Source organism: Rattus norvegicus, chromosome 15 (assembly GCF_036323735.1).
Source record: "Rattus norvegicus strain BN/NHsdMcwi chromosome 15, GRCr8, whole genome shotgun sequence".
Taxonomy (NCBI): domain Eukaryota; kingdom Metazoa; phylum Chordata; class Mammalia; order Rodentia; family Muridae; genus Rattus; species Rattus norvegicus.
In genome coordinates this window covers 97,319,293-97,326,823 of record NC_086033.1, presented here as the reverse complement: position 1 = coordinate 97,326,823, position 7,531 = coordinate 97,319,293, and the positions used below count along the sequence as shown (strand labels likewise).

The window sequence follows — 7,531 nt, the reverse complement described above, 5'->3', positions numbered from 1 at the left end:
TATGCCGTCTTAAGTTTTATGCATATTTTGGATATTAGCCCTCTCTCAGATGTAAGATGGGTAAAGATTTTTTCCCAATCTGTTGCTTGGCATTTTGTTCTAATGACAGTGTCCTTTGCCTTACAGAAGCTTTGCAGGTTTATGAGATCCCATTTGTCAATTCTTGATCTTAGAGCACAAGCCATTGGTGTTCTGTTCAGGAAATTTTAATTCTAAGCTTTTATTTTTAATTATATCATAACCCAAAGAAGCTCTTAACATATATGGTCTGCATTTTATTTATATCAGTAAAACTTTATTCTTTTTATGACTTTGGTTGACTGAAATGATTTTTAGAGAAATACAGTATTTTATCAAGTCTCCTGAGTAAACCCCTAACTTCCTCTAATTTCTCCCTTTATGATTTTATCAGTATCTAGAACATTATTATGTGAAGCCTTTTCAACCATGTCTTTAAAATCCCATCTTAAACTACCAGCTTCTGTAGCTGCAAGGTAAGCTCTCTGCCCAGACCCCTGGCAGCTCTGCTGTTTGTTTAGTCATGGTAGCAAGTGGTGCCCTGGACAACATTTACCTCATCTAACATCATTCTCATATGCCTAACAAATCTGTTCAGCAAGAACTAAATCACCAATTCACAAGGGTTTCCTCAGGACCTCTTTATTCTTCTGTTTGGGAGTTCTTTCCCTTAGACATGGGTGAAATCAAGAGATATACACACTATACTGACTGACAGGTTTTTTTTTTTTAATTTTAAAGTAGTACTTCTGTCTGGGGAGGGTTGCTGAATATCTTATAAGGAGAAATGTCATATTGAATAGGGGCATATATTATAATTTTGAACTGGACTTTTTCACTATGGAATTACTTGACATGGATTCTCCACCTAGTACAGCAAATATGACAGTTAGTAAATGTGCCAAATAAACTATGAAGTAATAAACCCAGCAAAGTGTGTGGGCTAACACTGTAAACTTTGATCTATTTACCTGAGCTGTATGATAATTAACAAATTATTCAGTTTCACTACATTTGATTTTCTTGCGAGGGTGCTGGTCAGGAAAAGGAAGACAGTAAGTGTCGTATTTAATTGGGACTTAATAATAATTGAACAATTGATAAACTTAGTTAATACACACATGGTACATATAATGGGTGGGTTATGATTATCGGTAATGTTTATATGAATATTGTAATGTTTTATTCTTGTTCCAAAAATAAGTAAGTAAATAAGAAATATCTATAAATAGAACAATGAAAGTAGAAGAAAAGCAATGACATCAGGTTTTGTTTTTTTGTTTTTTTTTTTTTTTTGGTTCTTTTTTTTCGTAGCTGGGGACCCAACCCAGGGCCTCGCGCTTCCTAGGCAAGCGCTCTACCACTGAGCTAAATCCCCAACCCCCAGGTTTTTTTTAAATTGCGCATTGTTTTATTTTCCTTTACAATTTAATAAATACTTCTTGATGACTGCACATGGAGTAAGTCTGATTGGTAGTTCAGAAAGATCACAGCGATGGTGTTTTCCTGACACTGTAGTCTTACATAGTGAGTGGAATGACTTGTATGATGTCACTGTCAAACTAGCAAGACTGCATTTATGCACCCATCATTTTCAGGACTGTTGGTAACTTGAGCATACTTTCTCCAAATCACCTTGCCTCCTTGTGTCACAAGGCCCAGCTCGCTTACAGTCACTTCAATGACTGTCCCTTTGGTGATCACACCCAGGGTTGTATATAATGGGGAGGAGGGGTTCTTTTTCACACCGAGTATAGGCAGGCAAAAGGTAACTTTCAGCTCAGGGGGTGTGACATGGGCTTTTTTGAAACGTAGACCCATTGGCCTAATGAACCTTCCATATTTAGGTGGTTTTCTTGTAAAACCATCACCAACAAAGCAGACTTTTGTAACCATTCTCTTCCATGCCTTCTTTTTTCTTTTTCCTGTTCGAATAACTTTCAATACTTCTGTTTCTCCTTGGGCACGAACTTTGGGTAGAGGGACCTCCCATTTTCCTGCCTTTTCTTTCTGCTTCTGCTTAATCATGTTGGAAAGTACTTTTGCTCTTAACTGCCCCTCTCTGTCCAGCAGGTAGGCAGAGACTGCTCCTTGTGGATTCTTCTCGTCATCCTTCTGCTTGGTGTTTCTCTTTTCATGCATCTTAATGGTCTTTTTCATTTGTATTTTCTCAGCATGGCGCTGTTTATGGTAGAGCTTAGCCTTCAGGCCGATCTTTTTTTTTTTTTTTTTTTTTTTGCTTTCTTTGAACGTTGATGGGCCTCCCGACCTTCTTTCTTTCTCTTTTTCTCATGGTAGTCCAAACGATATCCATATCGTTTGCGGTGAAATTCAATATATTCATTTTGTGGCATGATGACAGCCGCGGAGCAGCAGTCCGCGACCTCCCGGCTTCCAAAAACTTCTTAATTCCTGGGTATCACTGGCCCACGAGCCTGCTTCACTCAGGCCGGAACGGGAAAGGTCACTCAGGCCAGAACAGGAAAGGCGACATCATGTTTTAAAGCTATGGAAAGACTGGCAAAACTGATGAGAGGGATAGAGATGTCTCAGGCTCTAACGTGGTTAGAGGCCAGCATGAGGACGTGGTTTGACATAGAGCTCCCATATTAAATGAGGATTATAGTCTAGACTGGGTATTGCATGTCTCTAATCCCATAGATGGGAAGAGCCTGGCTGTTCACTTGTCAGCTACTATGGCCAGATCTGAGTTCCAGGGTCAGTGGAAGACCCTGTCGTTTATAACAAGGTAAAGATCATTTAAGGAAAGCATACCACACACATGAACACATGGAACAACTGAATGCATATATCTCTCCCGTACACGTGCACATGCTTTCCCACAGTCACGTGTGACATGTATGTGTGCGCATGCGTGTTTACGTGCGTGCACAAACACAAACAAAAACCAAAATTATTACACCAAATAATTCTTTTTGTTTCTGGCATGGTTAATCACTTCAGAATTTCCTATAGAATACTGAATGGAAATGTAAAAATCCTAGACTTTCTCAAATAAAATTACAGCACATCTTATTTTAATTATTTTATAGTTACCACAAGTATTTTTATGTCTCAGAGTAGCCAGAGGAAATAAAGAAAAGTTTTGCACATATCCAAACTGCAGTAAAGGTGGTTACTTCTAATGTGATCGCAATAGTTTCAGTTGGAAAGCTTGGTAATTAGAAAGTTGCTTTACTTACACTAGCTACTGCCATGTTATGTCTTAGTGATCTACCTGACACAGAATTTCAGATGATAGGCATTTTTTTTGTATGTAACTTGACAAAAATTTGTGGGTATCATACAAAAGAAACAAGTGTGCAAGATGATACTAAATACAACTTTCTGTTCACAACTGTTTTCTTAACAATATTAAACCCCATAGCTTTAGAATGACTTAAATGTTTCATATATAGTCTCTTAATTGAAAGGGTTTTGGTCTAGTATGGCTTCCATTTGAACATGCAGTTGATTCTAACACTTTTCCATTTGTGGGATTAAACACTTAAGCAGTGTATAGCTGTCAAATTAGTAAGAACTGCCATGTGGAATTTGCATAATGTTTTCAATCCTTGTCAATTAATTCTTCCAAGCAAAGCAAGGGGGTGACAAGGGTCACCGCTATGGTACAGAGGAGAAGGTAGTTCAGTTTCCGCTCATGACAGGATTCTCACCCTCAATGAAATATGCTAAATCTTGATATCAGGAATGCCTCAATGTTAATTACTTTCCAGCTTCCGCTTACTTTCACACTGTTCTGGAAAATAATCTTTTGACATTTGTTAAAGTATATTATGAAACACTTAACTTAAAAACAACTTTTATATTTAACCTAAAATTTAAAACATTTGTCCTTTACTGGATAAGCTAAAGGAAAATAAAAAATAAACTAGTGCCTAGAATATCAAAGACTTTATTTCTCTGCAGTTTTTTCATTTATACACAATTTCAAAGATATTAATACAATGTCATTTAATACATTTATGATAATAAAGTAATTAACACAGTCTATGAATTTTCATGATAAAAGAGACCATATTAATGAGAAGTACCATGATATAAAAGTGTGCATATGTACTAAAGATAAACACCAAATATATAATTTATAATATACCAGAGTATGGTAGGCAAGGGTCTGCTAAGAGTTTTTAAATTTATGCAAAATGTGGCTAGCTAATATATGAATTTTGAAGAAGTTTCTCAAACCAGTTAATGTTTTTACTTCTGTTGTTTTAAATTTCAGTTGTTCTTTGAAAAGAGAGTAGAAATACACCTTATGACATGTAGTAATCCTTTTGAAATATCAATAGGTTTTTCATAGCTTAAATCTTTTCAATTAGGCTCATTCGGAAAAATTCACAGGAAAAGCATTAACATTGAAATACTGAAGCAGAGTATACCTATCTCATACCTCTAAGCTAAGCAATAGTTTAAGAAGTAGAGACTGACCAGGGCTACAACCATGCCTCTGTCTTAGAGATGAAGAAAATGAGGGGGGCTGCCAGGAATGAGGGCACAATGAATATATTATAGAGTGTGAAGCTGAGGCAACAGTAGAGAGGCCAAAAATTCATTCTCATTGGGTAGCCCAATCTGGTCTCTCAAGCTGGTATTATATGATACATCAAATGATCCTGCCTGAAACATCAAACAAACGAAACACCACACACACACACACACACACACACACACACACACACACACACACACACGCATGCACGCACGCACGCACGCACATTCTTTTACCAATAATTTTAAAGAAATACTTTTCATTTTATTTCTGATAGATATTTTATGTATTTACATTTCAAATATCCCCTTTCCCCCCTCTCCTATACCCTCTCACCCTGCTTCTATGAGGAGGCCTTCACTCCCACCCACCCACTTCAATGTCAACGCCCAGGCATTACAATACATTGGGGATAAGAGTCTAGACAGGACCAAAGTCTTTTCCTCCTATTGATGCAGGACAACACCATTCTCTGCTACATATGTGGCTGGAGTCACGAGTCTCTCCATTTGTATACTCATTGGGTGATGGTTTATTCCTTGGGAGCTCTGTTGGGGTTTGGTTGGCTGATGCTGGTGAGAATGTGGAGAAAGAGGAACATTCCTCCCTTGTTGGTGAGATTCCAAGCTGGTACAATCATTCTAGAAATCAGTCTGGTGGTTTCTCTGAAAATTGGACATTGAACTACCTGAGGACCCAATTATACCACTCCTGGGGATATACCCAAAAGATGCCCCAACATACAACAAAGACACGTGCTCCACTATGTTCATGTTATAATAGCCAGAAGCTGGAAACAACCCAGCTGTCCTTCAACAGAGGAATGGATAGAGAAAATATGGTACATCTACACAATGGAGTACTACTAAGCTATCACAAACAGTGAGTTTATGAAATTCCTTTTTAAATATTTTATTTTATTTTTTCAATCTTTATTAAATTGGGTATTTCTTATTTACATTTCAAATGTTATTCCCTTTCACAGTTTCCAGGCCAACATCCTCCTAACCCCTCCCCATCGCCTTCTATATGGGTGTTCCCCTCTCCATCCTCCCCCCATTACCACCCTCCCCCCAAGAATACCGTTCACTGGGGGTCCAGCTTTGGCAGGACCAAGGGCTTCCCCTTCCACTGGTGCCCTTACTAGGCTATTCATTACTACCTATGCAATTGGAGCCCAGGGTCAGTCCAGAACTGGATGTAGATCTCTCCTGAGAGACACAACCAGAATACAGCAAATACACAGGCGATTGCCAGCAGCAAACCACTGAACTAAGAACGGGACCCCCGTAGAAGGAATCAGAGAAAGGACTGAAAGAGACCGCATATGAAATTCTTAAGAAATACTTATCTATTTCTTGCCAAAACAGAAACTATGGTCCTCATAAATGCTGCCATAAAAAACAATTCCATTCATATAGAATGATTTTTTGTTAAGTAGTTCAAAAAGGCTGGGAGTATTGATGGCTATGCATCCTCTGAATCTATACTATCATTCTCCTTTTGACCTTGGCTTCTAGACAATCATATGGCTACTTGTTCATCACATGAGTGTTTGCCCGCATCGACTGCTGAATCTGCCTCTTGGACACTAACTTAAACAGCTCTTTACTTCCCTCCTACTCATCTCCCTCCTCCAGGGTACTTCTGATATTTGCCGTTCATTCGTTCGGCATGAAAAAATTGCTCTTGAAAACTCTTCCAACCCCCTCTTGATTCTTCAATCTTTAAGACCAATAAATCCAAAGAATTAAACCCAACATTTTAGAAAACGAAAAATGTCAATAGCAATAAGAAAGAGCAAACACGTCTCTTGACTGTAGTCTCAGCATCTTTATCAGTATGTCTCACCCAAGAGGAGACTGAGTCAGGAGCTTTCTTAGCTACCCTAAACTTGAGACTTCCCTGCGTGGCAGGGAAGATATCATACCAAAATAATAACTATTTTCTTTTTAACATTCATTTTGCTTGGATTTAGCTCTTCCTTAAATTTCAATAACCTACCAGTTTCATAAATTACTTTGTAGAGTAGATATAGACCCTTATCTCTCACCCAGCATAAAAAACACTACAAATAGACCAGAAGACGTAACTGAAGACCCACATTTCTGAAATCGTCCTAGGAAAAGTTAGAGGAGCACTTCAAGATAAAAGTTTAGGCAAGAGAGATTACATTAAACAATACAATTTTTGCACAGCAGAAGAAATGAACACATGGTAAAAATATGAAACCTACAAAAAGACAAGAAATGAGAGTAATTTTTATATCTGAAAGAACATAAATTTCAAAACATTGTAGAATTGTATGAGTCTCTCTCTCTTTCTCTCTCTCTCTCTCTCTCTCTCTCTCTCTCTCTCACACACACACACACACACACACACACACACACACACACAGAGAGAGAGAGAGAGAACTGTCCAAATGTTTTGAGCACACATTTTCCCAAAGGAAATGGACAAACCATAAAGGAGCATATGAAAAATCAGCAGTATTAATCATCAAATCAACACAACTCATATTGCAAGATGTCGTTCATACTTGAAAAAAATTCAAAATAAACATAGTAGGTTCAAAAGATTTGGAATACTGAAGCCTCTTAGTCTGTTGGTGATGATTTAAGTGTTGGTACATCTGTACTTTACAGTACAGAGGTTTATAGAGAAATTATTTATAGATCCACCGTATGACCTAGCAAACTTATATATTTAAAAATGGATTCAAATGGAAATTAAACTCAAAAGAGATTTCTGCATTTTTATGTTCATTGTCATACTTTTTGTAGCACAGTGATACAAAAACTAGCCACATGTCCTTGGACGAAACAAAGGTTAATAAAACATGATGCATAGCTACCAAAACAGTCCAATGTTGAAAAGTAAAAGAATCCTGCTCCTTCCTAGTACACTGGAGGTTATAAAAATTATGCTAAATGAAATGAGTCCTGAAAGGAGAGATACTGAATACCTCACCTCGAATAAACTGAGGAGAATAAACAAGAA

At 37.6% G+C, this 7,531-nt stretch overlaps 1 pseudogene; it reads right to left on the bottom strand.

Moving 5' to 3' along the window:
- Window positions 1–1,560: 1,560 nt before the first annotated feature.
- Window positions 1,561–2,443, bottom strand: Nsa2-ps8 (NSA2 ribosome biogenesis factor, pseudogene 8; annotated as a pseudogene).
- Window positions 2,444–7,531: the final 5,088 nt, after the last annotated feature.